The sequence below is a fragment of the Hordeum vulgare genome, chromosome 7H (assembly GCF_904849725.1).
Source record: "Hordeum vulgare subsp. vulgare chromosome 7H, MorexV3_pseudomolecules_assembly, whole genome shotgun sequence".
Classification (NCBI taxonomy): Eukaryota; Viridiplantae; Streptophyta; class Magnoliopsida; order Poales; family Poaceae; genus Hordeum; species Hordeum vulgare.
Genome location: NC_058524.1, coordinates 250,293,424 through 250,315,938, shown reverse-complemented (window position 1 = coordinate 250,315,938; position 22,515 = coordinate 250,293,424). Strand labels below are relative to the sequence as shown.

Sequence of the window (22,515 nt, the reverse complement as noted above, 5' to 3'; positions counted from 1 at the left end):
TTGTGATAAGTTTTAGCTTGCGTCCCATTGTTGACGTGTCTAGCGGCGGCGTCGTTGGGTGTCAAGCGCGGTGGGAAAAGTCACAGAGGTCGTGGCGATGCTCGTGTTGTCGTGGTATAGAGGGAGCGGTGAAATTATTGTGTTAAACTCGTCTCCGTTGTCGAGGCAAATGTGGCAATGGACACGGGAGGGGCAAGTATAAGGAACAAATAGATAGTTGCATGTCGGATGCGATCATACTAGCACTAAAGCATCGGATCCCATCAGAACTCCGAAGTTAAGCGTGCTTGGGCGAGAGTAGTACTAGGATGGGTGATGGGCGAGAGTAGTACTAGGATGGGTGATGGGCGAGAGTAGTACTAGGATGGGTGACTTCCTGGGAAGTCCTCGTGTTGCATTCCCCTTTTTAAATATTTCTGCGCCACGTGACAAGGATGACGCGGGAGCGTGATCTATATGACCTCGTTTTCTTATTTTTGACGTTTACTAGTTTTCTTATTTTTAACGTTTGTGATATGTTTTAGCTTGCGTCTCATTGTTGACGTGTCTAGGGGCGGCGTCGTTGGGTGTCAAGCGCGGTGGGAAAGTCACAGAGGTCGTGGCGGTGCTCGTGTTGTCAGGGTAGAGAGGGAGCGGTGAAATTGTTGTGTTAAACTCGTCTCCGTTGTCGAGGCAAATGTGCCAATGGACACGGGAGGGGCAAGCATAAGGAACAAATAGATAGTTGCATATCGGATGCGATCATACCAGCACCAATGCACCGGATCCCATTAGAACTCCGAAGTGAAGCGTGCTTGGGCGAGTGTAGTACTAGGATGGGTGACCTCCCGGGAAGTCCTCGAGTTGCATTCCCTTCTTAAATATTTTAGTGCCACGTGACAAGGATGACGCGGGAGCGTGATCTATATGACCTCGTTTTCTTATTTTTGACGTTTACTAGTTTTCTTATTTTTGGCGTTTGTGATAAGTTTTAGCTTGCGTCCCATTGTTGACGTGTCTAGGGGCGGCGTCGTTGGGTGTCAAGCGCGGTGGGAAAAGTCACAGAGGTCGTGGCGATGCTCGTGTTGTCGTGGTATAGAGGGAGCGGTGAAATTCTTGTGTTAAACTCGTCTCCGTTGTCGAGGCAAATGTGGCAATGGACACGGGAGGGGCAAGTATAAGGAACAAATAGATAGTTGCATGTCGGATGCGATCATACTAGCACTAAAGCATCGGATCCCATCAGAACTCCGAAGTTAAGCGTGCTTGGGCGAGAGTAGTACTAGGATGGGTGATGGGCGAGAGTAGTACTAGGATGAGTGATGGGCGAGAGTAGTACTAGGATGGGTGACTTCCTGGGAAGTCCTCGTGTTGCATTCCCCTTTTTAAATATTTCTGCGCCACGTGACAAGGATGACGCGGGAGCGTGATCTATATGACCTCGTTTTCTTATTTTTGACGTTTACTAGTTTTCTTATTTTTAACGTTTGTGATATGTTTTAGCTTGCGTCTCATTGTTGACGTGTCTAGGGGCGGCGTCGTTGGGTGTCAAGCGCGGTGGGAAAGTCACACAGGTCGTGGCGGTGCTCGTGTTGTCAGGGTAGAGAGGGAGCGGTGAAATTCTTGTGTTAAACTCGTCTCCGTTGTCGAGGCAAATGTGCCAATGGACACGGGAGGGGCAAGCATAAGGAACAAATAGATAGTTGCATGTCGGATGCGATCATACCAGCACCAATGCACCGGATCCCATTAGAACTCCGAAGTGAAGCGTGCTTGGGCGAGTGTAGTACTAGGATGGGTGACCTCCTGGGAAGTCCTCGAGTTGCATTCCCTTCTTAAATATTTTAGTGCCACGTGACAAGGATGACGCGGGAGCGTGATCTATATGACCTCGTTTTCTTATTTTTGGCGTTTACTAGTTTTCTTATTTTTGACATTTGTGATATGTTTTAGCTTGCGTCTCATTGTTGACGTGTCTAGGGGCGGCGTCGTTGGGTGTCAAGCACGGTGGGAAAAGTCACACAGGTCGTGGCGGTGCTCGTTTTGTCGGGGTAGAGAGGGAGCGGTGAAATTCTTGTGTTAAACTCGTCTCCGTTGTCGAGGCAAATGTGGCAATGGACACGGGAGGGGCAAGCATAAGGAACAAATAGATAGTTGCATGTTGGATGCGATCATACCAGCACCAATGCACCAGATCCCATCAGAACTTCGAAGTTAAGCGTGCTTGGGCGAGAGTAGTACTAGGATGGGTGACTTCCTGGGAAGTCTTTGTGTTGCATTCCCCTTTTTAAATATTTTTGCGCCACGTGACAAGCATGACGCGGGAGCGTGATCTATATGACCTCGTATTCTTATTTTTGACGTTTACTAGTTTTCTTATTTTTGACGTTTGCGATATGTTTTAGCTTGCGTCTCATTGTTGACGTGTCTAGGGGCGGCGTCGTTGGGTGTCAAGCGCGGTGGGAAAAGTCACAGAGGTCGTGGCGGTGCTCGTGTTGTTGGGGTAGAGAGGGAGCGGTGAAATTCTTGTGATAAACTCGTCTCCGTTGTCGAGGCAAATGTGGCAATGGACATGGGAGGGGCAAGCATAAGGAACAAATAGATAGTTGCATGTCGGATGCGATCATACCGGAACTAAAGCACCGCATCCCATCAGAACTCTGAAGTTAAGCTTGCTAGGGCGAGAGTAGTACTAGGATGGGTGACTTCCTGGGAAGTCTTCGTTTTGCATTCCCCTTTTTAAATATTTTTGCGCCACGTGACAAGGATGACGCGGGAGCGTGATCTATATGACCTCGTTTTCTTATTTTTTACGTTTACTAGTTTTCCTATTTTTGACGTTTGCGATATGTTTTAGCTTGCGTCTCATTGTTGACGTGTCTAGGGGCGGCGTCGTTGGGTGTCAAGCACGGTGGGAAAAGTCACAGAGGTCGTGGCGGTGCTCGTGTTGTTGGGGTAGAGAGGGAGCGGTGAAATTGTTGTGATAAACTCGTCTCCGTTGTCGAGGCAAATGTGGCAATGGACATGGGAGGGGCAAGCATAAGGAACAAATAGATAGTTGCATGTCGGATGCGATCATACCGGAACTAAAGCACCGCATCCCATCAGAACTCCGAAGTTAAGCTTGCTTGGGCAAGAGTAGTACTAGGATGGGTGACCTCCTGGGAAGCTCTCGTGTTGCATTCCCTTTTTAAATATTTTTGCGCCACGTGACAAGGATGACGCGGGAGCGTGATCTATATGACCTCGTTTTCTTATTTTTGACGTTTACTAGTTTTCTTATTTTTGACGTTTGTGATATGTTTTAGCTTGCGTCTCATTGTTGACGTGTCTAGGGGCGGCGTCGTTGGGTGTCAAGCGCGGTGGGAATAGTCACAGAGGTCGTGGCGGTGCTCGTGTTGTCGTGGTAGAGAGCGAGCGATGAAATTCTTGTGTTAAACTCGTCTCCGTTGTCGAGGCAAATGTTGCAATGGACACGGGAGGGGCAAGCATAAGGAACAAATAGATAGTTGCATGTTGGATGCGATCATACTAGCACTAAAGCATCGGATCCCATCAGAACTCCGAAGTTAAGCGTGATCTATATGACCTCGTTTTCTTATTTTTGACGTTTACTAGTTTTCTTATTTTTGACGTTTGTGATATGTTTTAGCTTGCGTCTCATTGTTGACGTGTCTAGGGGCGGCGTCGTTGGGTGTCAAGCGCGGTGGGAATAGTCACAGAGGTCGTGGCGGTGCTCGTGTTGTCGTGGTAGAGAGCGAGCGATGAAATTCTTGTGTTAAACTCGTCTCCGTTGTCGAGGCAAATGTTGCAATGGACACGGGAGGGGCAAGCATAAGGAACAAATAGATAGTTGCATGTTGGATGCGATCATACTAGCACTAAAGCATCGGATCCCATCAGAACTCCGAAGTTAAGCGTCCTTGGGCGAGAGTAGTACTAGGATGGGTGACTTCCTGGGAAGTCCTCGTGTTGGATTCCCCTTTTTAAATATTTCTGCGCCACGTGACAAGGATGACGCGGGAGCGTGATCTATATGACCTCGTTTTCTTATTTTTGACGTTTACTAGTTTTCTTATTTTTAACGTTTGTGATATGTTTTAGCTTGCGTCTCATTGTTGACGTGTCTAGGGGCGGCGTCGTTGGGTGTCAAGCGCGGTGGGAAAAGTCACAGAGGTCGTGGCGGTGCTCGTGTTGTCGGGGTAGAGAGGGAGCGGTGAAATTCTTGTGTTAAACTCGTCTCCGTTGTCGAGGCAAATGTGCCAATGGACACGGGAGGGGCAAGCATAAGGAACAAATAGATAGTTGCATGTCGGATGCGATCATACCAGCACCAATGCACCGGATCCCATTAGAACTCCGAAGTGAAGCGTGCTTGGGCGAGTGAAGTACTAGGATGGGTGACCTCCTGCGAAGTGCTCGAGTTGCATTCCCTTTTTAAATATTTTTGTGCCACGTGACAAGGATGACGCGGGAGCGTGATCTATATGACCTCGTTTTCTTATTTTTGGCGTTTACTAGTTTTCTTATTTTTGACATTTGTGATATGTTTTAGCTTGCGTCTCATTGTTGACGTGTCTAGGGGCGGCGTCGTTGGGTGTCAAGCGCGGTGGGAAAAGTCACCGAGGTCGTGGCGGTGCTCGTTTTGTCGGGGTAGAGAGGGAGCGGTGAAATTCTTGTGTTAAACTCGTCTCCGTTGTCGAGGCAGATGTGGCAATGGACACGGGAGGGGCAAGCGTAAGGAACAAATAGATAGTTCCATGTCGGATGCGATCATACCAGCACCAATGCACCAGATCCCATCAGAACTCCGAAGTTAAGCGTGCTTGGGCGAGAGTAGTACTAGGATGGGTGACTTCCTGGGAAGTCTTCGTGTTGCATTCCCATTTTTAAATATTTCTGCGCCACGTGACAAGGATGACGCGGGAGCGTGATCTATATGACCTCGTTTTCTTATTTTTGACGTTTACTAGTTTTCTTATTTTTGACGTTTGCGATATGTTTTAGCTTGCGTCTCATTGTTGACGTGTCTAGGGGCGGCGTCGTTGGGTGTCAAGCGCGGTGGGAAAAGTCACAGAGGTCGTGGCGGTGCTCGTGTTGGTGGGGTAGAGAGGGAGCGGTGAAATTCTTGTGATAAACTCGTCTCCGTTGTCGAGGCAAATGTGGCAATGGACATGGGAGGGGCAAGCATAAGGAACAAATAGATAGTTGCATGTCGGATGCGATCATACCGGAACTAAAGCACCGCATCCCATCAGAACTCCGAAGTTAAGCTTGCTTGGGCGAGAGTAGTACTAGGATGGGTGACTTGCTGGGAAGTCTTCGTGTTGCATTCCCCTTTTTAAATATTTTTGCGCCACGTGACAAGGATGACGCGATAGCGTGATCTATATGACCTCGTTTTCTTATTTTTGGCGTTTACTAGTTTTCTTATTTTTGACGTTTGCGATATGTTTTAGCTTGCGTCTCATTGTTGACGTGTCTAGGGGCGGCGTCGTTGGGTGTCAAGCGCGGTGGGAAAAGTCACAGAGGTCGTGGCGGTGCTCGTGTTGTTGTGGTAGAGAGGGAGCGGTGAAATTCTTGTGATAAACTCGTCTCCGTTGTCTAGGCAAATGTGGCAATGGACATGGGAGGGGCAAGCATAAGGAACAAATAGATAGTTGCATGTCGGATGCGATCATACCGGAACTAAAGCACCGCATCCCATCAGAACTCCGAAGTTAAGCTTGCTTGGGCAAGAGTAGTACTAGGATGGGTGACCTCCTGGGAAGTTCTCGTGTTGTATTCCTTTTTTAAATATTTTTGCGCCACGTGACAAGGATGACGCGGGAGCGTGATCTATATGACCTCGTTTTCTTATTTTTGACGTTTACTAGTTTTCTTATTTTTAACGTTTGTGATATGTTTTAGCTTGCGTCTCATTGTTGACGTGTCTAGGGGCGGCGTCGTTGGGTGTCAAGCGCGGTGGGAAAAGTCACAGAGGTCGTGGCGGTGCTCGTGTTGTCGGGGTAGAGAGGGAGCGGTGAAATTCTTGTGTTAAACTCGTCTCCGTTGTCGAGGCAAATGTGCCAATGGACACGGGAGGGGCAAGCATAAGGAACAAATAGATAGTTGCATGTCGGATGCGATCATACCAGCACCAATGCACCGGATCCCATTAGAACTCTGAAGTGAAGCGTGCTTGGGCGAGTGAAGTACTAGGATGGGTGACCTCCTGCGAAGTGCTCGAGTTGCATTCCCTTTTTAAATATTTTTGTGCCACGTGACAAGGATGACGCGGGAGCGTGATCTATATGACCTCGTTTTCTTATTTTTGGCGTTTACTAGTTTTCTTATTTTTGACATTTGTGATATGTTTTAGCTTGCGTCTCATTGTTGACGTGTCTAGGGGCGGCGTCGTTGGGTGTCAAGCGCGGTGGGAAAAGTCACCGAGGTCGTGGCGGTGCTCGTTTTGTCGGGGTAGAGAGGGAGCGGTGAAATTCTTGTGTTAAACTCGTCTCCGTTGTCGAGGCAGATGTGGCAATGGACACGGGAGGGGCAAGCATAAGGAACAAATAGATAGTTCCATGTCGGATGCGATCATACCAGCACCAATGCACCAGATCCCATCAGAACTCCGAAGTTAAGCGTGCTTGGGCGAGAGTAGTACTAGGATGGGTGACTTCCTGGGAAGTCTTCGTGTTGCATTCCCATTTTTAAATATTTCTGCGCCACGTGACAAGGATGACGCGGGAGCGTGATCTATATGACCTCGTTTTCTTATTTTTGACGTTTACTAGTTTTCTTATTTTTGACGTTTGCGATATGTTTTAGCTTGCGTCTCATTGTTGACGTGTCTAGGGGCGGCGTCGTTGGGTGTCAAGCGCGGTGGGAAAAGTCACAGAGGTCGTGGCGGTGCTCGTGTTGGTGGGGTAGAGAGGGAGCGGTGAAATTCTTGTGATAAACTCGTCTCCGTTGTCGAGGCAAATGTGGCAATGGACATGGGAGGGGCAAGCATAAGGAACAAATAGATAGTTGCATGTCGGATGCGATCATACCGGAACTAAAGCACCGCATCCCATCAGAACTCCGAAGTTAAGCTTGCTTGGGCGAGAGTAGTACTAGGATGGGTGACTTGCTGGGAAGTCTTCGTGTTGCATTCCCCTTTTTAAATATTTTTGCGCCACGTGACAAGGATGACGCGATAGCGTGATCTATATGACCTCGTTTTCTTATTATTGGCGTTTACTAGTTTTCTTATTTTTGACGTTTGCGATATGTTTTAGCTTGCGTCTCATTGTTGACGTGTCTAGGGGCGGCGTCGTTGGGTGTCAAGCGCGGTGGGAAAAGTCACAGAGGTCGTGGCGGTGCTCGTGTTGTTGTGGTAGAGAGGGAGCGGTGAAATTCTTGTGATAAACTCGTCTCCGTTGTCTAGGCAAATGTGGCAATGGACATGGGAGGGGCAAGCATAAGGAACAAATAGATAGTTGCATGTCGGATGCGATCATACCGGAACTAAAGCACCGCATCCCATCAGAACTCCGAAGTTAAGCTTGCTTGGGCAAGAGTAGTACTAGGATGGGTGACCTCCTGGGAAGTTCTCGTGTTGCATTCCTTTTTTAAATATTTTTGCGCCACGTGACAAGGATGACGCGGGAGCGTGATCTATATGACCTCGTTTTCTTATTTTTGACGTTTACTAGTTTTCTTATTTTTGACGTTTGTGATATGTTTTAGCTTGCGCCTCATTGTTGACGTGTCTAGGGGCGGCGTCGTTGGGTGTCAAGCGTGGTGGGAATAGTCACAGAGGTCGTGGCGGTGCTCGTGTTGTCGTGGTAGAGAGGGAGCGATGAAATTCTTGTGTTAAACTCGTCTCCGTTGTCGAGGCAAATGTTGCAATGGACACGGGAGGGGCAAGCATAAGGAACAAATAGATAGTTGCATGTTGGATGCGATCATACTAGCACTAAAGCATCGGATCCCATCAGAACTCCGAAGTTAAGCGTGCTTGGGCGAGAGTAGTACTAGGATGGGTGACTTCCTGGGAAGTCCTCGTGTTGCATTCCCCTTTTTAAATATTTCTGCGCCACGTGACAAGGATGACGCGGGAGCGTGATCTATATGACCTCGTTTTCTTATTTTTGACGTTTACTAGTTTTCTTATTTTTAACGTTTGTGATATGTTTTAGCTTGCGTCTCATTGTTGACGTGTCTAGGGGCGGCGTCGTTGGGTGTCAAGCGCGGTGGGAAAAGTCACAGAGGTCGTGGCGGTGCTCGTGTTGTCGGGGTAGAGAGGGAGCGGTGAAATTCTTGTGTTAAACTCGTCTCCGTTGTCGAGGCAAATGTGCCAATGGACACGGGAGGGGCAAGCATAAGGAACAAATAGATAGTTGCATGTCGGATGCGATCATACCAGCACCAATGCACCGGATCCCATTAGAACTCCGAAGTGAAGCGTGCTTGGGCGAGTGTAGTACTAGGATGGGTGACCTCCTGGGAAGTCCTCGAGTTGCATTCCCTTTTTAAATATTTTTGTGCCACGTGACAAGGATGACGCGGGAGCGTGATCTATATGACCTCGTTTTCTTATTTTTGGCGTTTACTAGTATTCTTATTTTTGACATTTGTGATATGTTTTAGCTTGCGTCTAATTGTTGACGTGTCTAGGGGCGGCGTCGTTGGGTGTCAAGCGCGGTGGGAAAAGTCACAGAGGTCGTGGCGGTGCTCGTTTTGTCGGGGTAGAGAGGGAGCGGTGAAATTCTTGTGTTAAACTCGTCTCCGTTGTCGAGGCAAATGTGGCAATGGACACGGGAGGGGCAAGCATAAGGAACAAATAGATAGTTCCATGTCGGATGCGATCATACCAACACCAATGCACCAGATCCCATCAGAACTCCAAAGTTAAGCGTGCTTGGGCGAGAGTAGAACTAGGATGGGTGACTTCCTGGGAAGTCTTCGTGTTGCATTCCCATTTTTAAATATTTCTGCGCCACGTGACAAGGATGACGCGGGAGCGTGATCTATATGACCTCGTTTTCTTATTTTTGACGTTTACTAGTTTTCTTATTTTTGACGTTTGCGATATGTTTTAGCTTGCGTCTCATTGTTGACGTGTCTAGGGGCGGCGTCGTTGGGTGTCAAGCGCGGTGGGAAAAGTCACAGAGGTCGTGGCGGTGCTCGTGTTGGTGGGGTAGAGAGGGAGCGGTGAAATTCTTGTGATAAACTCGTCTCCGTTGTCGAGGCAAATGTGGCAATGGACAGGGGAGGGGCAAGCATAAGGAACAAATAAATAGTTGCATGTCGGATGCGATCATACCGGAACTAAAGCACCGCATCCCATCAGAACTCCGAAGTTAAGCTTGCTTGGGCGAGAGTAGTACTAGGATGGGTGACTTCCTGGGAAGTCTTCGTGTTGCATTCCCCTTTTTAAATATTTTCGCGCCACGTGACAAGGATGACGCGGGAGCGTGATCTATATGACCTCGTTTTCTTATTTTTGACGTTTACTAGTTTTCTTATTTTTGACGTTTGCGATATGTTTTAGCTTGCGTCTCATTGTTGACGTGTCTAGGGGCGGCGTCGTTGGGTGTCAAGCGCGGTGGGAAAAGTCACAGAGGTCGTGGCGGTGCTCGTGTTGTTGGGGTAGAGAGGGAGCGGTGAAATTCTTGTGACAAACTCGTCTCCGTTGTCGAGGCACATGTGGCAATGGACATGGGAGGGGCAAGCATAAGGAACAAATAGATAGTTGCATGTCGGATGCGATCATACCGGAACTAAAGCACCGCATCCCATCAGAACTCCGAAGTTAAGCTTGCTTGGGCAAGAGTAGTACTAGGATGGGTGACCTCCTAGGAAGTTCTCGTGTTGCATTCCCTTTTTAAATATTCTTGCGCCACGTGACAAGGATGACGCGGGAGCGTGATCTATATGACCTCGTTTTCTTATTTTTCACGTTTACTAGTTTTCTTATTTTTGACGTTTGTGATATGTTTTAGCTTGCGTCTCATTGTTGACGTGTCTAGGGGCTGCGTCGTTGGGTGTCAAGCGCGGTGGGAAAAGTCACACAGGTCGTGGCGGTGCTCGTGTTGTCTTGGTAGAGAGGGAGCGGTGAAATTCTTGTGTTAAACTCGTCTCCGTTGTCGAGGCAAATGTGGCAATGGTCACGGGAGGGGCAAGTATAAGGAACAAATTGATAGTTGCATGTCGGATGCGATCATACCAGCACTAAAGCACCGGATCCCATTAGAACTCCGAAGTTAAGCGTGCTTGGGCGAGAGTAGTACTAGGATGGTTGACTTCCTGGGAAGTCCTCGTGTTGCATTCCCCTTTTAAATATTTCTGCGCCACGTGACAAGGATGACGCGGGAGCGTGATCTATATGACATCGTTTTCTTATTTTTGACGTTTACTAGTTTTCTTATTTTTAACGTTTGTGATATGTTTTAGCTTGCGTCTCATTGTTGACGTGTCTAGGGGCGGCGTCGTTGGGTGTCAAGCGCGGTGGGAAAAGTCACAGAGGTCGTGGCGGTGCTCGTGTTGTCGGGGTAGAGAGGGAGCGGTGAAATTCTTGTGTTAAACTCATCTCCGTTGTCGAGGCAAATGTGCCAATGGACACGGGAGGGGCAAGCATAAAGAACAAATAGATAGTTGCATGTCGGATGCGATCATACCAGCACCAATGCACCGGATCCCATTAGAACTCCGAAGTGAAGCGTTCTTGGGCGAGTGTAGTACTAGGACGGGTGACCTCCTGGGAAGTCCTCGTGTTGCATTCCCTTTTTAAATATTTTTGCGCCACGTGACAAGGATGACGCGGGAGCGTGATCTATATGACCTCGTTTTCTTATTTTTGACGTTTACTAGTTTTCTTATTTTTGACATTTGTGATATGTTTTAGCTTGCGTCTCATTGTTCACGTGTCTAGGGGCGGCGTCGTTGGGTGTCAAGCACGGTGGGAAAACTCACACAGTTCGTGGCGGTGCTCGTGTTTTCGGGGTAGAGAGGGAGCGGTGAAATTCTTGTGTTAAACTCGTCTCCGTTGTGGATGACGCGGGAGCGTGATCTATATGACCTCGTTTTCTTATTTTTGACGTTTACTAGTTTTCTTATTTTTGACGTTTGTGATATCTTTTAGCTTGCGTCTCATTGTTGACGTGTCTAGGGGCGGCGTCGTTGGGTGTCAAGCGCGGTAGGAAAAGTCACAGAGGTCATGGCGGTGCTCATGTTGTCGTGGTAGAGAGGGAGCGGTGAAATTCTTGTGTTAAACTCGTCTCCGTTGTCGAGGCAAATGTGGCAATGGACACGGGAGGGGCAAGCATAAGGAACAAATAGATAGTTGCATGTCGGATGCGATTATACCAGCACTAAAGCACCGGATCCCATAAGAACTCCGAAGTTAAGCGTGCTTGGGCGAGAGTAGTACTGGGATGGGTGACTTCCTGGGAAGTCCTCGTGTTGCATTCCCCTTTTTAAATATTTCTGCGCCACATGACAAGGATGACGCGAGAGAAGTCCTCGTGTTGCATTCCCCTTTTTAAATATTTCTGCGCCACGTGACAAGGATGACGCGGGAGCGTGATGTATATGACCTTGTTTTCTTATTTTTGACGTTTACTGGTTTTCTTATTTTTAACGTTTGTGATATGTTTTAGCTTGCGTCTCATTGTTGACGTGTCTAGGGGCGGCGTCGTTGGGTGTCAAGCGCGGTGGGAAAAGTCACACAGGTCGTGGCGGTGCTCGTGTTGTCGGGGTAGAGAGGGAGCGGTGAAATTCTTGTGTTAAACTCGTCTCCGTTGTCGAGGCAAATGTGCCAATGGACACAGGAGGGGCAAGCATAAGGAACAAATAGATAGTTGCATGTCGGATGCGATCATACCAGCACCAATGCACCGGATCCCATTAGAACTCCGAAGTGAAGCGTGCTTGGGCGAGTGTAGTACTAGGACGGGTGACCTCCTGGGAAGTCCTCGTGTTGCATTCCCTTTTTAAATATTTTTGCGCCACGTGACAAGGATGACACGGGAGCGTGATCTATATGACCTCGTTTTCTTATTTATGACGTTTACTAGTTTTCTTATTTTTGACATTTGTGATATGTTTTAGCTTGCGTCTCATTGTTGACGTGTCTAGGGGCGGCGTCGTTGGGTGTCAAGCACGGTGGGAAAACTCACACAGTTCGTGGCGGTGCTCGTGTTGTCGGGGTAGAGAGGGAGCGGTGAAATTCTTGTGTTAAACTCGTCTCCGTTGTGGATGACGCGGGAGCGTGATCTATGTGACCTCGTTTTCTTATTTTTGACGTTTACTAGTTTTCTTATTTTTGACGTTTGTGATATCTTTTAGCTTGCGTCTCATTGTTGACGTGTCTAGGGGCGGCGTCGTTGGGTGTCAAGCGCGGTGGGAAAAGTCACAGAGGTCGTGGCGGTGCTCGTGTTGTCGTGGTAGAGAGGGAGCGGTGAAATTCTTGTCTTAAACTCGTCTCCGTTGTCGAGGCAAATGTGGCAATGGACACGGGAGGGGCAAGCATAAGGAACAAATAGATAGTTGCATGTCGGATGCGATCATACCAGCACTAAAGCACCGGATCCCATCAGAACTCCGAAGTTAAGCGTGCTTGGGCGAGAGTAGTACTAGGATGGGTGACTTCTTGGGAAGTCCTCGTGTTGCATTCCCCTTTTTCAATATTTCTGCGCCACGTGACAAGGATGACGCGAGAGAAGTCCTCGTGTTGAATTCCCCTTTTTAAATATTTTTGCGCCACGTGACAAGGATGACGCGAGAGCGTGATCTATATGACCTCGTTTTCTTATTTTTGACGTTTACTAGTTTTCTTATTTTTAACGTTTGTGATATGTTTTAGCTTGCGTCTTATTGTTGACGTGTCTAGGGGCGGCGTCGTTGGGTGTCAAGCGCGGTGGGAAAAGTCACAGAGGTCGTGGCGGTGCTCGTGTTGTTGGGGTAGAGAGGGAGCGGTGAAATTCTTGTGTTAAACTCGTCTGCGTTGTCGAGGCAAATGTGCCAATGGACACGGGAGGGGCAAGCATAAGGAACAAATAGATAGTTGCATGTCGGATGCGATCATACCAGCACTAATGCACCGGATCCCATTAGAACTCCGAAGTGAAGCGTGCTTGGGCGAGTGTAGTACTAGGATGGGTGACCTCCTGGAAAGTCCTCGTGTTGCATTCCCCTTTTTAAATATTTTTGCGCCACGTGACAAGGATGATGTGGGAGCGTGATCTATATGACCTCGTTTTCTTATTTTTGACGTTTACTAGTTTTCTTATTTTTGACGTTTGTGATATGTTTTAGCTTGCGTCTCATTGTTGACGTGTCTACGGGCGGCGTCGTTGGGTGTCAAGCGCGGTGGGAAAAGTCACATTGGTCGTGGGGGTGCTCGTGCTGTCGGGGTAGAGAGGGAGCGGTGAAATTCTTGTGTTAAACTCGTCTCCGTGGTCGAGGCAAATGTGGCAATGGACACGGGAGGGGCAAGCATAAGGAACAAATAGATAGTTGCATGTCGGATGCGATCATACCAGCACTAAAGCATCGGATCCCATCAAAACTCCGAAGTTAAGCGTGCTTGGGCGAGAGTAGTACTAGGATGGGTGACTTCCTGGGAAGTCCTCGTGTTGCATTCCCCTTTTTAAATATTTTTGCGCCACGTGACAAGGATGACGCGGGAGCGTGATCTATATGACCTTGTTTTCTTATTTTTGACGTTTACTAGTTTTCTTATTTTTGACGTTTGTGATATGTTTTAGCTTGCGTCTCATTGTTGACGTGTCTAGGGGCGGCGTCGTTGGGTCTCAAGCGTGGTGGGAAAAGTCACAGAGGTCGTGGTGGTGCTCGTGTTGTCGGGGTAGAGAGGGAGCGGTGAAATATATTTTTGCGCCACGTGACAAGGATGACGCGGGAGCGTGATCTATATGACCTCGTTTTCTTATTTTTCACGTTTACTAGTTTTCTTATTTTTGACGTTTGTGATATGTTTTAGCTTGCGTCTCATTGTTGACGTGCCTAGGGGCGGCGTCGTTGGGTGTCAAGCGCGGTGGGAAAAGTCACAGAGGTCGTGGCGATGCTCGTGTTGTCGGGGTAGAGAGGGAGCGGTGAAATTCTTGTGTTAAACTCGTCTCCGTTGTCGAGGCAAATGTGGCAATGGACACGGGAGGGGCAAGCATAAGGAACAAATAGATAGTTGCATGTCGGATGCGATCATACCAGCACCAATGCACCGGATCCCATCAAAACTCCGAAGTTAAGCATGCTTGGGCGAGAGTATTACTAGGATGGGTGACTTCCTGGGAAGTCCTCGTGTTGCAATCCCCTTTTTAAATATTTTTGCGCCACGTGACAAGGATGACGCGGGAGCGTGATCTATATGACCTCGATTTCTTATTTTTGACGTTTACTAGTTTTCTTATTTTTGACGTTTGTGATATGTTTTAGCTTGCGTCTCATTGTTGACGTGTCTAGGGGCGGCGTCGTTGGGTGTCAAGCGCGGTGGGAAAAGTCAGAGAGGTCCTGGCGGTGCTCGTGTTGTCGGGGTAGAGAGGGAGCAGTGAAATTCTTGTGATAAACTCGTCTCCGTTGTCGAGGCAAATGTGGCAATGGACACGGGAGGGGCAAGCATAAGGAACAAACAGATAGTTGCATGTCGGATGCGATCATACCGGAACTAAAGCATCGGATCCCATCAGAACTCCAAAGTTAAGCGTGCTTGGGCAAGAGTAGTACTAGGCTGGGTGACCTCCTGGGAAGTTCTCGTGTTGCATTCCCTTTTTAAATATTTTTGCGCCACGTGACAAGGATGACGCGGGAGCGTGATCTATATGACCTCGTTTTCTTATTTTTGACGTTTGTGATATGTTTTAGCTTGCGTCTCATTGTTGACGTGTCGAGGGGCGGTATCGTTGGGTGTCAAGCGCGGTGGGAAAAGTCACAGAGGTCATGGCGGTGCTCGTGTTGTCGTGGTCGAGAGGGAGCGGTGAAATTCTTGTGTGAAACTCGTCTCCGTTGTCGAGGCAAATGTGGCAATGGACACGGGAGGGGCAAGTATAAGGAACAAATAGATAGTTGCATGTCGGATGCGATCATACCAGCAATAAAGCATCGGATCCTATCAGAACTCTGAAGTTAAGCGTGCTTGGGCGAGAGTAGTACTAGGATGGGTGAATTCCTGGGAAGTCCTCGTTAAATTTTTTTGCGCCACGTGACAAGGATGACGCGGGAGCGTGATCTATATGACCTCGTTTTCTTATTTTTGACATTTACTAGTTTTCTTATTTTTGACGTTTGTGATATGTTTTAGCTTGCGTCTCATTGTTGACGTGTCTAGGGGCGGCGTCGTTGGGTGTCAAGCGCGGTGGGAAAAGTCACAGAGGTCGTGGCGGTGCTCGTGTTGTCGGGGTAGAGAGGGAGCGGTGAAATTCTTGTGTTAAACTCGTCTCCTTTGTCGAGGCAAATGTGGCAATGGACACGGGAGGGGCAAGCATAAGGAACAAATAGACAGTTGCATGTCGGATGCGATCATACCAGCACCAATGCACCGGATCCCATCAAAACTCCGAAGTTAAGCATGCTTGGGCGAGAGTAGTACTAGGATGGGTGACTTCCTGGGAAGTCCTCGTGTTGCAATCCCCTTTTTAAATATTTTTGCGCCACGTGACAAGGATGACGCGGGAGCGTGATCTATATGACCTCGTTTTCTTATTTTTGACGTTTACTAGTTTTCTTATTTTTGACGTTTGTGATATGTTTTAGCTTGCGTCTCATTGTTGACGTGTCTAGGGGCGGCGTCGTTGGGTGTCAAGCGCGGTGGGAAAAGTCAGAGAGGTCCTGGCGGTGCTCGTGTTGTCGGGGTAGAGAGGGAGCAGTGAAATTCTTGTGATAAACTCGTCTCCGTTGTCGAGGCAAATGTGGCAATGGACACGGGAGGGGCAAGCATAAGGAACAAATAGATAGTTGCATGTCGGATGCGATCATACCGGAACTAAAGCATCGGATCCCATCAGAACTCCAAAGTTAAGCGTGCTTGGGCAAGAGTAGTACTAGGCTGGGTGACCTCCTGGGAAGTTCTCGTGTTGCATTCCCTTTTTAAATATTTTTGCGCCACGTGACAAGGATGACGCGGGAGCGTGATCTATATGACCTCGTTTTCTTATTTTTGACGTTTGTGATATGTTTTAGCTTGCGTCTCATTGTTGACGTGTCGAGGGGCGGTATCGTTGGGTGTCAAGCGCGGTGGGAAAAGTCACAGAGGTCGTGGCGGTGCTCCTGTTGTCGTGGTCGAGAGGGAGCGGTGAAATTCTTGTGTTAAACTCGTCTCCGTTGTCGAGGCAAATGTGGCAATGGACACGGGAGGGGCAAGTATAAGGAACAAATAGATAGTTGCATGTCGGATGCGATCATACCAGCAATAAAGCATCGGATCCCATCAGAACTCTGAAGTTAAGCGTGCTTGGGCGAGAGTAGTACTAGGATGGGTGAATTCCTGGGAAGTCCTCGTTAAATTTTTTTGCGCCACGTGACAAGGATGACGCGGGAGCGTGATCTATATGACCTCGTTTTCTTATTTTTGACATTTACTAGTTTTCTTATTTTTGACGTTTGTGATATGTTTTAGCTTGCGTCTCATTGTTGACGTGTCTAGGGGCGGCGTCGTTGGGTGTCAAGCGCGGTGGGAAAAGTCACAGAGGTCGTGGCGGTGCTCGTGTTGTCGGGGTAGAGAGGGAGCGGTGAAATTCTTGTGTTAAACTCGTCTCCGTTGTCGAGGCAAATGTGGCAATGGACACGGGAGTGGCAAGCATAAGGAACAAATAGATAGTTGCATGTCGGATGCGATCATACCGGAACTAAAGCACCTGATCCTATCAGAACTCCGAAGTTAAGCGTGCTTGGGCGAGAGTAGTACTAGAATGGGTGACTTCCTGGGAAGTCCTGGTGTTGCATTCCCCTTTTTAAATATTTTCGCGCCACGTGACAAGGATGACGCGGGAGCGTGATCCATATGACCTCGTTTTCTTATTTTTGACGTTTACTAGTTTTCTTATTTTTGACGTTTGTGATATGTTTTAGCTTGCGTCTCATTGTTGACGTGTCTAGGCGTGGCGTCGTTGGGTGTCAAGCGCGGTGGGAAAAGTCACAGAGGTCGTGGCGGTGCTCGTGTTGTCGGCGTAGAGAGGGAGCGGTGAAATTCTTGTGATAAACTCGTCTCCGTTGTCGAGGCAAATGTGGCAATGGACATGGGAGGGGCAAGCATAAGGAACAAATAGATAGTTGCATGTCGGATGCGATCATATCGGAACTAAAGCACCAGATCCCATCAGAACTCCGAAGTTAAGCGTGCTTGGGCAAGAGTAGTACTAGGATGGTTGACCTCCTGGGAAGTTCTCGTGTTCCATTCCCTTTTTAAATATTTTTGCGCCACGTGACAAGGATGACGCGGGAGCGTGATCTATATGACCTCGTTTTCTTATTTTTGACGTTTACTAGTTTTCTTCTTTTTGGCGTTTGTGATAAGTTTTAGCTTGCGTCTCATTGTTGACGTGTCTAGGGGCGGCGTCGTTGGGTGTCAAGCGCGGTGGGAAAAGTCACAGAGGTCGTGGCGATGCTCGTGTTGTCGTGGTAGAGAGGGAGCGGTGAAATTCTTGTGTTAAACTCGTCTCCGTTGTCGAGGCAAATGTGGCAATGGACACGGGAGGGGCAAGTATAAGGAACAAATAAATAGTTGAATGTCGGATGCGATCATACTAGCACTAAAGCATCGGATCCCATCGGAACTCCGAAGTTAAGCGTGCTTGGGCGAGAGTAGTACTAGGATGGGTGACTTCCTGGGAAGTCCTCGTTTTGCATTCCGCTTTTTAAATATTTCTGCGCCACGTGACAAGGATGACGCGGGAGCGTGATCTATATGACCTCGTTTTCTTATTTTTGACGTTTACTAGTTTTCTTATTTTTAACGTTTGTGATATGTTTTAGCTTGCGTCTCATTGTTGACGTGTCTAGGGGCGGCGTCGTTGCGTGTCAAGCGCGGTGGGAAAGTCACACAGGTCGTGGCGGTGCTCGTGTTGTCAGGGTAGAGAGGGAGCGGTGAAATTCTTGTGTTAAACTCGTCTCCGTTGTCGAGGCAAATGTGCCAATGAACACGGGAGGGGCAAGCATAAGGAACAAATAGATAGTTGCATGTCGGATGCGATCATACCAGCACCAATGCACCGGATCCCATTAGAACTCCGAAGTGAAGCGTGCTTGGGCGAGTATAGTACTAGGATGGGTGACTTCGTGGGAAGTCCTCGAGTTGCATTCCCTTCTTAAATATTTTTGTGCCACGTGACAAGGATGACGCGGGAGCGTGATCTATATGACCTCGTTTTCTTATTTTTGGCGTTTACTAGTTTTCTTATTTTTGACATTTGTGATATGTCTTAGCTTGCGTCTCATTGTTGACGTGTCTAGGGGCGGCGTCGTTGGGTGTCAAGCGCGGTGGGAAAAGTCACACAGGTCGTGGCGGTGCTTGTTTTGTCGGGGTAGAGAGGGAGCGGTGAAATTCTTGTGTTAAACTCGTCTCCGTTGTCGAGGCAAATGTGGCAATGGACACGGGAGGGGCAAGCATAAGGAACAAATAGATAGTTGCATGTCGGATGCGATCATACCAGCACCAATGCACCAGATCCCATCAGAACTCCGAAGTTAAGCGTGCTTGGGCGAGAGTAGTACTAGGATGGGTGACTTCCTGGGAAGTCTTCGTGTTGCATTCCCCTTTTTAAATATTTTTGCGCCACGTGACAAGGATGACGCGGGAGCGTGATCTATATGACCTCGTTTTCTTATTTTTGACGTTTACTAGTTTTCTTATTTTTGACGTTTGCGATATGTTTTAGCTTGCGTCTCATTGTTGACGTGTCTAGGGGCAGCATCGTTGGGTGTCAAGCGCGGTGGGAAAAGTCAGAGAGGTCGTGGCGGTGCTCGTGTTGTCGGGGTAGAGAGGGAGCGGTGAAATTCTTGTGATAAACTCGTCTCCGTTGTCGAGGCAAATAAGGCAATGGACACGGGAGGGGCAAGCATAAGGAACAAATAAATAGTTGAATGTCGGATGCGATCATACCGGAACTAAAGCATCGGATCCCATCAGAACTCCGAAGTTAAGCGTGCTTGGGCAAGAGTAGTACTAGGATGGGTGACCTCTTGGGAAGTTCTCGTGTTGCATTCCCCTTTTAAATATTTTTGCGCCACGTGACAAGGATGACGCGGGAGCGTGATCTATATGACCTCGTTTTCTTATTTTGGACTTTTACTATTTTTCTTATTTTTGACGTTTGTGATATGTTTTTGCTTGCGTCTCATTGTTGACGTGTCGAGGGGCGGCGTCGTTGGGTGTCAAGCGCGGTGGGAAAAGTCACATAGGTCGTGGCGGTGCTCGTGTTGTCGTGGTAGAGAGGGAGCGGTGAAATTCTTGTGTTAAACTCGTCTCCGTTGTCGAGGCAAATGTGCCAATGAACACGGGAGGGGCAAGCATAAGGAACAAATAGATAGTTGCATGTCGGATGCGATCATACCAGCACCAATGCACCGGATCCCATTAGAACTCCGAAGTGAAGCGTGCTTGGGCGAGTGTAGTACTAGGATGGGTGACCTCGTGGGAAGTCCTCGAGTTGCATTCCCTTCTTAAATATTTTTGTGCCACGTGACAAGGATGACGCGGGAGCGTGATCTATATGACCTCGTTTTCTTATTTTTGGCGTTTACTAGTTTTCTTATTTTTGACGTTTGTGATATGTTTTAGCTTGCGTCTCATTGTTGACGTGTCTAGGGGCGGCGTCGTTGGGTGTCAAGCGCGGTGGGAAAAGTCACACAGGTCGTGGCGGTGCTCGTTTTGTCGGGGTAGAGAGGGAGCGGTGAAATTCTTGTGTTAAACTCGTCTCCGTTGTCGAGGCAAATGTGGCAATGGACACGGGAGGGGCAAGCATAAGGAACAAATAGATAGTTGCATGTCGGATGCGATCATACCAGCACCAATGCACCAGATCCCATCAGAACTCCGAAGTTAAGCGTGCTTGGGCGAGAGTAGTACTAGGATGGGTGACTTCCTGGGAAGTCTTCGTGTTGCATTCCCCTTTTTAAATATTTTTGCACCACGTGACAAGGATGACGCGGGAGCGTGATCTATATGACCTCGTTTTCTTATTTTTGACGTTTACTAGTTTTCTTATTTTTGACGTTTGCGATATGTTTTAGCTTGCGTCTCATTGTTGACGTGTCTAGGGGCAGCGTCGTTGGGTGTCAAGCGCGGTGGGAAAAGTCAGAGAGGTCGTGGCGGTGCTCGTGTTGTCGGGGTAGAGAGGGAGCGGTGAAATTCTTGTGATAAACTCGTCTCCGTTGTCGAGGCAAATAAGGCAATGGACACGGGAGGGGCAAGCATAAGGAACAAATAAATAGTTGAATGTCGGATGCGATCATACCGGAACTAAAGCATCGGATCCCATCAGAACTCCGAAGTTAAGCGTGCTTGGGCAAGAGTAGTACTAGGATGGGTGACCTCTTGGGAAGTTCTCGTGTTGCATTCCCCTTTTAAATATTTTTGCGCCACGTGACAAGGATGACGCGGGAGCGTGATCTATATGACCTCGTTTTCTTATTTTGGACTTTTACTATTTTTCTTATTTTTGACGTTTGTGATATGTTTTTGCTTGCGTCTCATTGTTGACGTGTCGAGGGGCGGCGTCGTTGGGTGTCAAGCGCGGTGGGAAAAGTCACATAGGTCGTGGCGGTGCTCGTGTTGTCGTGGTAGAGAGGGAGCGGTGAAATTCTTGTGTTAAACTCGTCTCCGTTGTCGAGGCAAATGTGCCAATGAACACGGGAGGGGCAAGCATAAGGAACAAATAGATAGTTGCATGTCGGATGCGATCATACCAGCACCAATGCACCGGATCCCATTAGAACTCCGAAGTGAAGCGTGCTTGGGCGAGTGTAGTACTAGGATGGGTGACCTCGTGGGAAGTCCTCGAGTTGCATTCCCTTCTTAAATATTTTTGTGCCACGTGACAAGGATGACGCGGGAGCGTGATCTATATGACCTCGTTTTCTTATTTTTGGCGTTTACTAGTTTTCTTATTTTTGACGTTTGTGATATGTTTTAGCTTGCGTCTCATTGTTGACGTGTCTAGGGGCGGCGTCGTTGGGTGTCAAGCGCGGTGGGAAAAGTCACACAGGTCGTGGCGGTGCTCGTTTTGTCGGGGTAGAGAGGGAGCGGTGAAATTCTTGTGTTAAACTCGTCTCCGTTGTCGAGGCAAATGTGGCAATGGACACCGGAGTGGCAAGCATAAGGAACAAATAGATAGTTGCATGTCGGATGCCATCATACCGGAACTAAAGCACCGGATCCTATCAGAACTCCGAAGTTAATTGTGCTTGGGCGAGAGTAGTACTAGGATGGGTGACTTCCTGGGAAGTCCTGGTGTTGCATTCCCCTTTTTAAATATTTTTGCGCCACGTGACAAGGATGACGCGGGAGCGTGATCCATATGACCTCGTTTTCTTATTTTTGACGTTTACTAGTTTTCTTATTTTTGACGTTTCTCATATGTTTTAGCTTGCGTCTCATTGTTGACGTGTCTAGGGGCGGCGTCGTTGGGTGTCTAGCACGGTGGGAAAAGTCAGAGAGGTCGTGGCGGTGCTCGTGTTGTCGGGGTAGAGAGGGAGCGGTGAAATTCTTGTGATAAACTCGTCTCCGTTGTCGAGGCAAATGTGGCAATGGACACGGGAGGGGCAAGCATAAGGAACAAATAGATAGTTGCATGTCGGATGCGATCATACCGGAACTAAAGCATCGGATCCCATCAGAACTCCGAAGTTAAGCGTGCTTGGGCAAGAGTAGTACTAGGATGGGTGACCTCTTGGGAAGTTCTCGTGTTGCATTCCCCTTTTAAATATTTTTGCGCCACGTGACAAGGATGACGCGGGAGCGTGATCTATATGACCTCGTTTTCTTATTTTGGACTTTTACTATGTTTCTTATTTTTGACGTTTGTGATATGTTTTTGCTTGCGTCTCATTGTTGACGTGTCGAGGGGCGGCGTCGTTGGGTGTCAAGAGCGGTGGGAAAAGTCACATAGGTCGTGGCGGTGCTCGTGTTGTCGTGGTAGAGAGGGAGCGGTGAAATTCTTGTGTTAAACTCGTCTCCGTTGTCGAGGCAAATCTGGCAATGGACACGGGAGGGGCAAGTATAAGGAACAAGTAGATAGTTGCACGTCGGATGCGATCATACTAGCACTAAAGCATCGGATCCCATCAGAACTCCGAAGTTAAGCGTGCTTGGGCGAGAGTAGTACTAGGATGGGTGACTTCCTGGGAAGTCCACGTGTTGCATTCCCCTTTTTAAATTTTTTTGCGCCACGTGACAAGGATGACGCGGGAGCGTGATCTATATGACCTCGTTTTCTTATTTTTGACGTTTACTAGTTTTCTTATTTTTGACGTTTGTGATATGTTTTAGCTTGCGTCTCATTGTTGACGTGTCTAGGGGCGGCGTCGTTGGGTGTCAAGCGCGGTGGGAAAAGTCAC

At 48.2% G+C, this 22,515-nt stretch overlaps 43 non-coding genes and 4 pseudogenes across 43 annotated transcripts; all 47 read left to right on the top strand.

The window, feature by feature from the left end:
* The first annotated feature begins 226 nt into the window (after nt 1-226).
* LOC123414067 lies at nt 227-401 on the top strand (annotated as a pseudogene).
* Nucleotides 402-733: 332 nt separating this feature from the next.
* Nucleotides 734-852, top strand: LOC123414762. The gene has a single exon (XR_006614685.1). It is a non-coding gene; the product is annotated as a 5S ribosomal RNA (ribosomal RNA).
* A 332-nt stretch (nt 853-1,184) lies between these two features.
* LOC123414066 lies at nt 1,185-1,359 on the top strand (annotated as a pseudogene).
* A 332-nt stretch (nt 1,360-1,691) lies between these two features.
* On the top strand, nt 1,692-1,810 carry LOC123414662. The gene has a single exon (XR_006614591.1). It is a non-coding gene; the product is annotated as a 5S ribosomal RNA (ribosomal RNA).
* Nucleotides 1,811-2,142: 332 nt separating this feature from the next.
* Nucleotides 2,143-2,261, top strand: LOC123413720. Its single transcript, XR_006613838.1, has one exon. It is a non-coding gene; the product is annotated as a 5S ribosomal RNA (ribosomal RNA).
* Nucleotides 2,262-2,594: 333 nt separating this feature from the next.
* On the top strand, nt 2,595-2,713 carry LOC123414153. Its single transcript, XR_006614227.1, has one exon. It is a non-coding gene; the product is annotated as a 5S ribosomal RNA (ribosomal RNA).
* A 333-nt stretch (nt 2,714-3,046) lies between these two features.
* Nucleotides 3,047-3,165, top strand: LOC123413864. The gene has a single exon (XR_006613973.1). It is a non-coding gene; the product is annotated as a 5S ribosomal RNA (ribosomal RNA).
* A 676-nt stretch (nt 3,166-3,841) lies between these two features.
* On the top strand, nt 3,842-3,960 carry LOC123413910. The gene has a single exon (XR_006614016.1). It is a non-coding gene; the product is annotated as a 5S ribosomal RNA (ribosomal RNA).
* Nucleotides 3,961-4,293: 333 nt separating this feature from the next.
* Nucleotides 4,294-4,412, top strand: LOC123414768. The gene has a single exon (XR_006614690.1). It is a non-coding gene; the product is annotated as a 5S ribosomal RNA (ribosomal RNA).
* A 332-nt stretch (nt 4,413-4,744) lies between these two features.
* Nucleotides 4,745-4,863, top strand: LOC123414751. Its single transcript, XR_006614674.1, has one exon. It is a non-coding gene; the product is annotated as a 5S ribosomal RNA (ribosomal RNA).
* Nucleotides 4,864-5,196: 333 nt separating this feature from the next.
* On the top strand, nt 5,197-5,315 carry LOC123414077. The gene has a single exon (XR_006614160.1). It is a non-coding gene; the product is annotated as a 5S ribosomal RNA (ribosomal RNA).
* A 333-nt stretch (nt 5,316-5,648) lies between these two features.
* LOC123413971 lies at nt 5,649-5,767 on the top strand. Its single transcript, XR_006614069.1, has one exon. It is a non-coding gene; the product is annotated as a 5S ribosomal RNA (ribosomal RNA).
* Nucleotides 5,768-6,099: 332 nt separating this feature from the next.
* Nucleotides 6,100-6,218, top strand: LOC123414930. Its single transcript, XR_006614841.1, has one exon. It is a non-coding gene; the product is annotated as a 5S ribosomal RNA (ribosomal RNA).
* Nucleotides 6,219-6,550: 332 nt separating this feature from the next.
* On the top strand, nt 6,551-6,669 carry LOC123414750. Its single transcript, XR_006614673.1, has one exon. It is a non-coding gene; the product is annotated as a 5S ribosomal RNA (ribosomal RNA).
* A 333-nt stretch (nt 6,670-7,002) lies between these two features.
* LOC123414076 lies at nt 7,003-7,121 on the top strand. The gene has a single exon (XR_006614159.1). It is a non-coding gene; the product is annotated as a 5S ribosomal RNA (ribosomal RNA).
* A 333-nt stretch (nt 7,122-7,454) lies between these two features.
* Nucleotides 7,455-7,573, top strand: LOC123413834. The gene has a single exon (XR_006613947.1). It is a non-coding gene; the product is annotated as a 5S ribosomal RNA (ribosomal RNA).
* Nucleotides 7,574-7,905: 332 nt separating this feature from the next.
* Nucleotides 7,906-8,024, top strand: LOC123414513. Its single transcript, XR_006614450.1, has one exon. It is a non-coding gene; the product is annotated as a 5S ribosomal RNA (ribosomal RNA).
* Nucleotides 8,025-8,357: 333 nt separating this feature from the next.
* On the top strand, nt 8,358-8,476 carry LOC123414661. Its single transcript, XR_006614590.1, has one exon. It is a non-coding gene; the product is annotated as a 5S ribosomal RNA (ribosomal RNA).
* A 332-nt stretch (nt 8,477-8,808) lies between these two features.
* LOC123414132 lies at nt 8,809-8,927 on the top strand. The gene has a single exon (XR_006614210.1). It is a non-coding gene; the product is annotated as a 5S ribosomal RNA (ribosomal RNA).
* A 333-nt stretch (nt 8,928-9,260) lies between these two features.
* LOC123413968 lies at nt 9,261-9,379 on the top strand. The gene has a single exon (XR_006614066.1). It is a non-coding gene; the product is annotated as a 5S ribosomal RNA (ribosomal RNA).
* Nucleotides 9,380-9,712: 333 nt separating this feature from the next.
* Nucleotides 9,713-9,831, top strand: LOC123413946. The gene has a single exon (XR_006614048.1). It is a non-coding gene; the product is annotated as a 5S ribosomal RNA (ribosomal RNA).
* Nucleotides 9,832-10,163: 332 nt separating this feature from the next.
* On the top strand, nt 10,164-10,282 carry LOC123413857. Its single transcript, XR_006613967.1, has one exon. It is a non-coding gene; the product is annotated as a 5S ribosomal RNA (ribosomal RNA).
* Nucleotides 10,283-10,614: 332 nt separating this feature from the next.
* On the top strand, nt 10,615-10,733 carry LOC123414933. The gene has a single exon (XR_006614844.1). It is a non-coding gene; the product is annotated as a 5S ribosomal RNA (ribosomal RNA).
* A 569-nt stretch (nt 10,734-11,302) lies between these two features.
* LOC123413880 lies at nt 11,303-11,421 on the top strand. The gene has a single exon (XR_006613989.1). It is a non-coding gene; the product is annotated as a 5S ribosomal RNA (ribosomal RNA).
* Nucleotides 11,422-11,819: 398 nt separating this feature from the next.
* Nucleotides 11,820-11,938, top strand: LOC123414670. The gene has a single exon (XR_006614598.1). It is a non-coding gene; the product is annotated as a 5S ribosomal RNA (ribosomal RNA).
* A 569-nt stretch (nt 11,939-12,507) lies between these two features.
* LOC123414617 lies at nt 12,508-12,626 on the top strand. Its single transcript, XR_006614547.1, has one exon. It is a non-coding gene; the product is annotated as a 5S ribosomal RNA (ribosomal RNA).
* Nucleotides 12,627-13,024: 398 nt separating this feature from the next.
* Nucleotides 13,025-13,143, top strand: LOC123414602. Its single transcript, XR_006614532.1, has one exon. It is a non-coding gene; the product is annotated as a 5S ribosomal RNA (ribosomal RNA).
* A 333-nt stretch (nt 13,144-13,476) lies between these two features.
* On the top strand, nt 13,477-13,595 carry LOC123414726. Its single transcript, XR_006614650.1, has one exon. It is a non-coding gene; the product is annotated as a 5S ribosomal RNA (ribosomal RNA).
* Nucleotides 13,596-14,161: 566 nt separating this feature from the next.
* On the top strand, nt 14,162-14,280 carry LOC123413984. The gene has a single exon (XR_006614080.1). It is a non-coding gene; the product is annotated as a 5S ribosomal RNA (ribosomal RNA).
* A 333-nt stretch (nt 14,281-14,613) lies between these two features.
* On the top strand, nt 14,614-14,732 carry LOC123414964. The gene has a single exon (XR_006614873.1). It is a non-coding gene; the product is annotated as a 5S ribosomal RNA (ribosomal RNA).
* A 307-nt stretch (nt 14,733-15,039) lies between these two features.
* Nucleotides 15,040-15,156, top strand: LOC123414265 (annotated as a pseudogene).
* Nucleotides 15,157-15,475: 319 nt separating this feature from the next.
* On the top strand, nt 15,476-15,594 carry LOC123413783. Its single transcript, XR_006613897.1, has one exon. It is a non-coding gene; the product is annotated as a 5S ribosomal RNA (ribosomal RNA).
* Nucleotides 15,595-15,927: 333 nt separating this feature from the next.
* Nucleotides 15,928-16,046, top strand: LOC123414963. The gene has a single exon (XR_006614872.1). It is a non-coding gene; the product is annotated as a 5S ribosomal RNA (ribosomal RNA).
* A 307-nt stretch (nt 16,047-16,353) lies between these two features.
* LOC123414252 lies at nt 16,354-16,470 on the top strand (annotated as a pseudogene).
* Nucleotides 16,471-16,789: 319 nt separating this feature from the next.
* LOC123413986 lies at nt 16,790-16,908 on the top strand. Its single transcript, XR_006614082.1, has one exon. It is a non-coding gene; the product is annotated as a 5S ribosomal RNA (ribosomal RNA).
* Nucleotides 16,909-17,241: 333 nt separating this feature from the next.
* On the top strand, nt 17,242-17,360 carry LOC123413976. The gene has a single exon (XR_006614073.1). It is a non-coding gene; the product is annotated as a 5S ribosomal RNA (ribosomal RNA).
* A 332-nt stretch (nt 17,361-17,692) lies between these two features.
* LOC123414852 lies at nt 17,693-17,811 on the top strand. Its single transcript, XR_006614769.1, has one exon. It is a non-coding gene; the product is annotated as a 5S ribosomal RNA (ribosomal RNA).
* Nucleotides 17,812-18,143: 332 nt separating this feature from the next.
* On the top strand, nt 18,144-18,262 carry LOC123414986. Its single transcript, XR_006614894.1, has one exon. It is a non-coding gene; the product is annotated as a 5S ribosomal RNA (ribosomal RNA).
* Nucleotides 18,263-18,594: 332 nt separating this feature from the next.
* Nucleotides 18,595-18,713, top strand: LOC123414749. The gene has a single exon (XR_006614672.1). It is a non-coding gene; the product is annotated as a 5S ribosomal RNA (ribosomal RNA).
* Nucleotides 18,714-19,046: 333 nt separating this feature from the next.
* On the top strand, nt 19,047-19,165 carry LOC123414709. The gene has a single exon (XR_006614635.1). It is a non-coding gene; the product is annotated as a 5S ribosomal RNA (ribosomal RNA).
* A 332-nt stretch (nt 19,166-19,497) lies between these two features.
* Nucleotides 19,498-19,616, top strand: LOC123414700. Its single transcript, XR_006614627.1, has one exon. It is a non-coding gene; the product is annotated as a 5S ribosomal RNA (ribosomal RNA).
* Nucleotides 19,617-19,948: 332 nt separating this feature from the next.
* LOC123414747 lies at nt 19,949-20,067 on the top strand. Its single transcript, XR_006614670.1, has one exon. It is a non-coding gene; the product is annotated as a 5S ribosomal RNA (ribosomal RNA).
* A 333-nt stretch (nt 20,068-20,400) lies between these two features.
* On the top strand, nt 20,401-20,519 carry LOC123414708. The gene has a single exon (XR_006614634.1). It is a non-coding gene; the product is annotated as a 5S ribosomal RNA (ribosomal RNA).
* A 332-nt stretch (nt 20,520-20,851) lies between these two features.
* On the top strand, nt 20,852-20,970 carry LOC123414698. Its single transcript, XR_006614625.1, has one exon. It is a non-coding gene; the product is annotated as a 5S ribosomal RNA (ribosomal RNA).
* Nucleotides 20,971-21,302: 332 nt separating this feature from the next.
* LOC123414111 lies at nt 21,303-21,421 on the top strand. Its single transcript, XR_006614191.1, has one exon. It is a non-coding gene; the product is annotated as a 5S ribosomal RNA (ribosomal RNA).
* A 333-nt stretch (nt 21,422-21,754) lies between these two features.
* LOC123414707 lies at nt 21,755-21,873 on the top strand. The gene has a single exon (XR_006614633.1). It is a non-coding gene; the product is annotated as a 5S ribosomal RNA (ribosomal RNA).
* Nucleotides 21,874-22,205: 332 nt separating this feature from the next.
* LOC123414501 lies at nt 22,206-22,324 on the top strand. The gene has a single exon (XR_006614445.1). It is a non-coding gene; the product is annotated as a 5S ribosomal RNA (ribosomal RNA).
* Nucleotides 22,325-22,515: the final 191 nt, after the last annotated feature.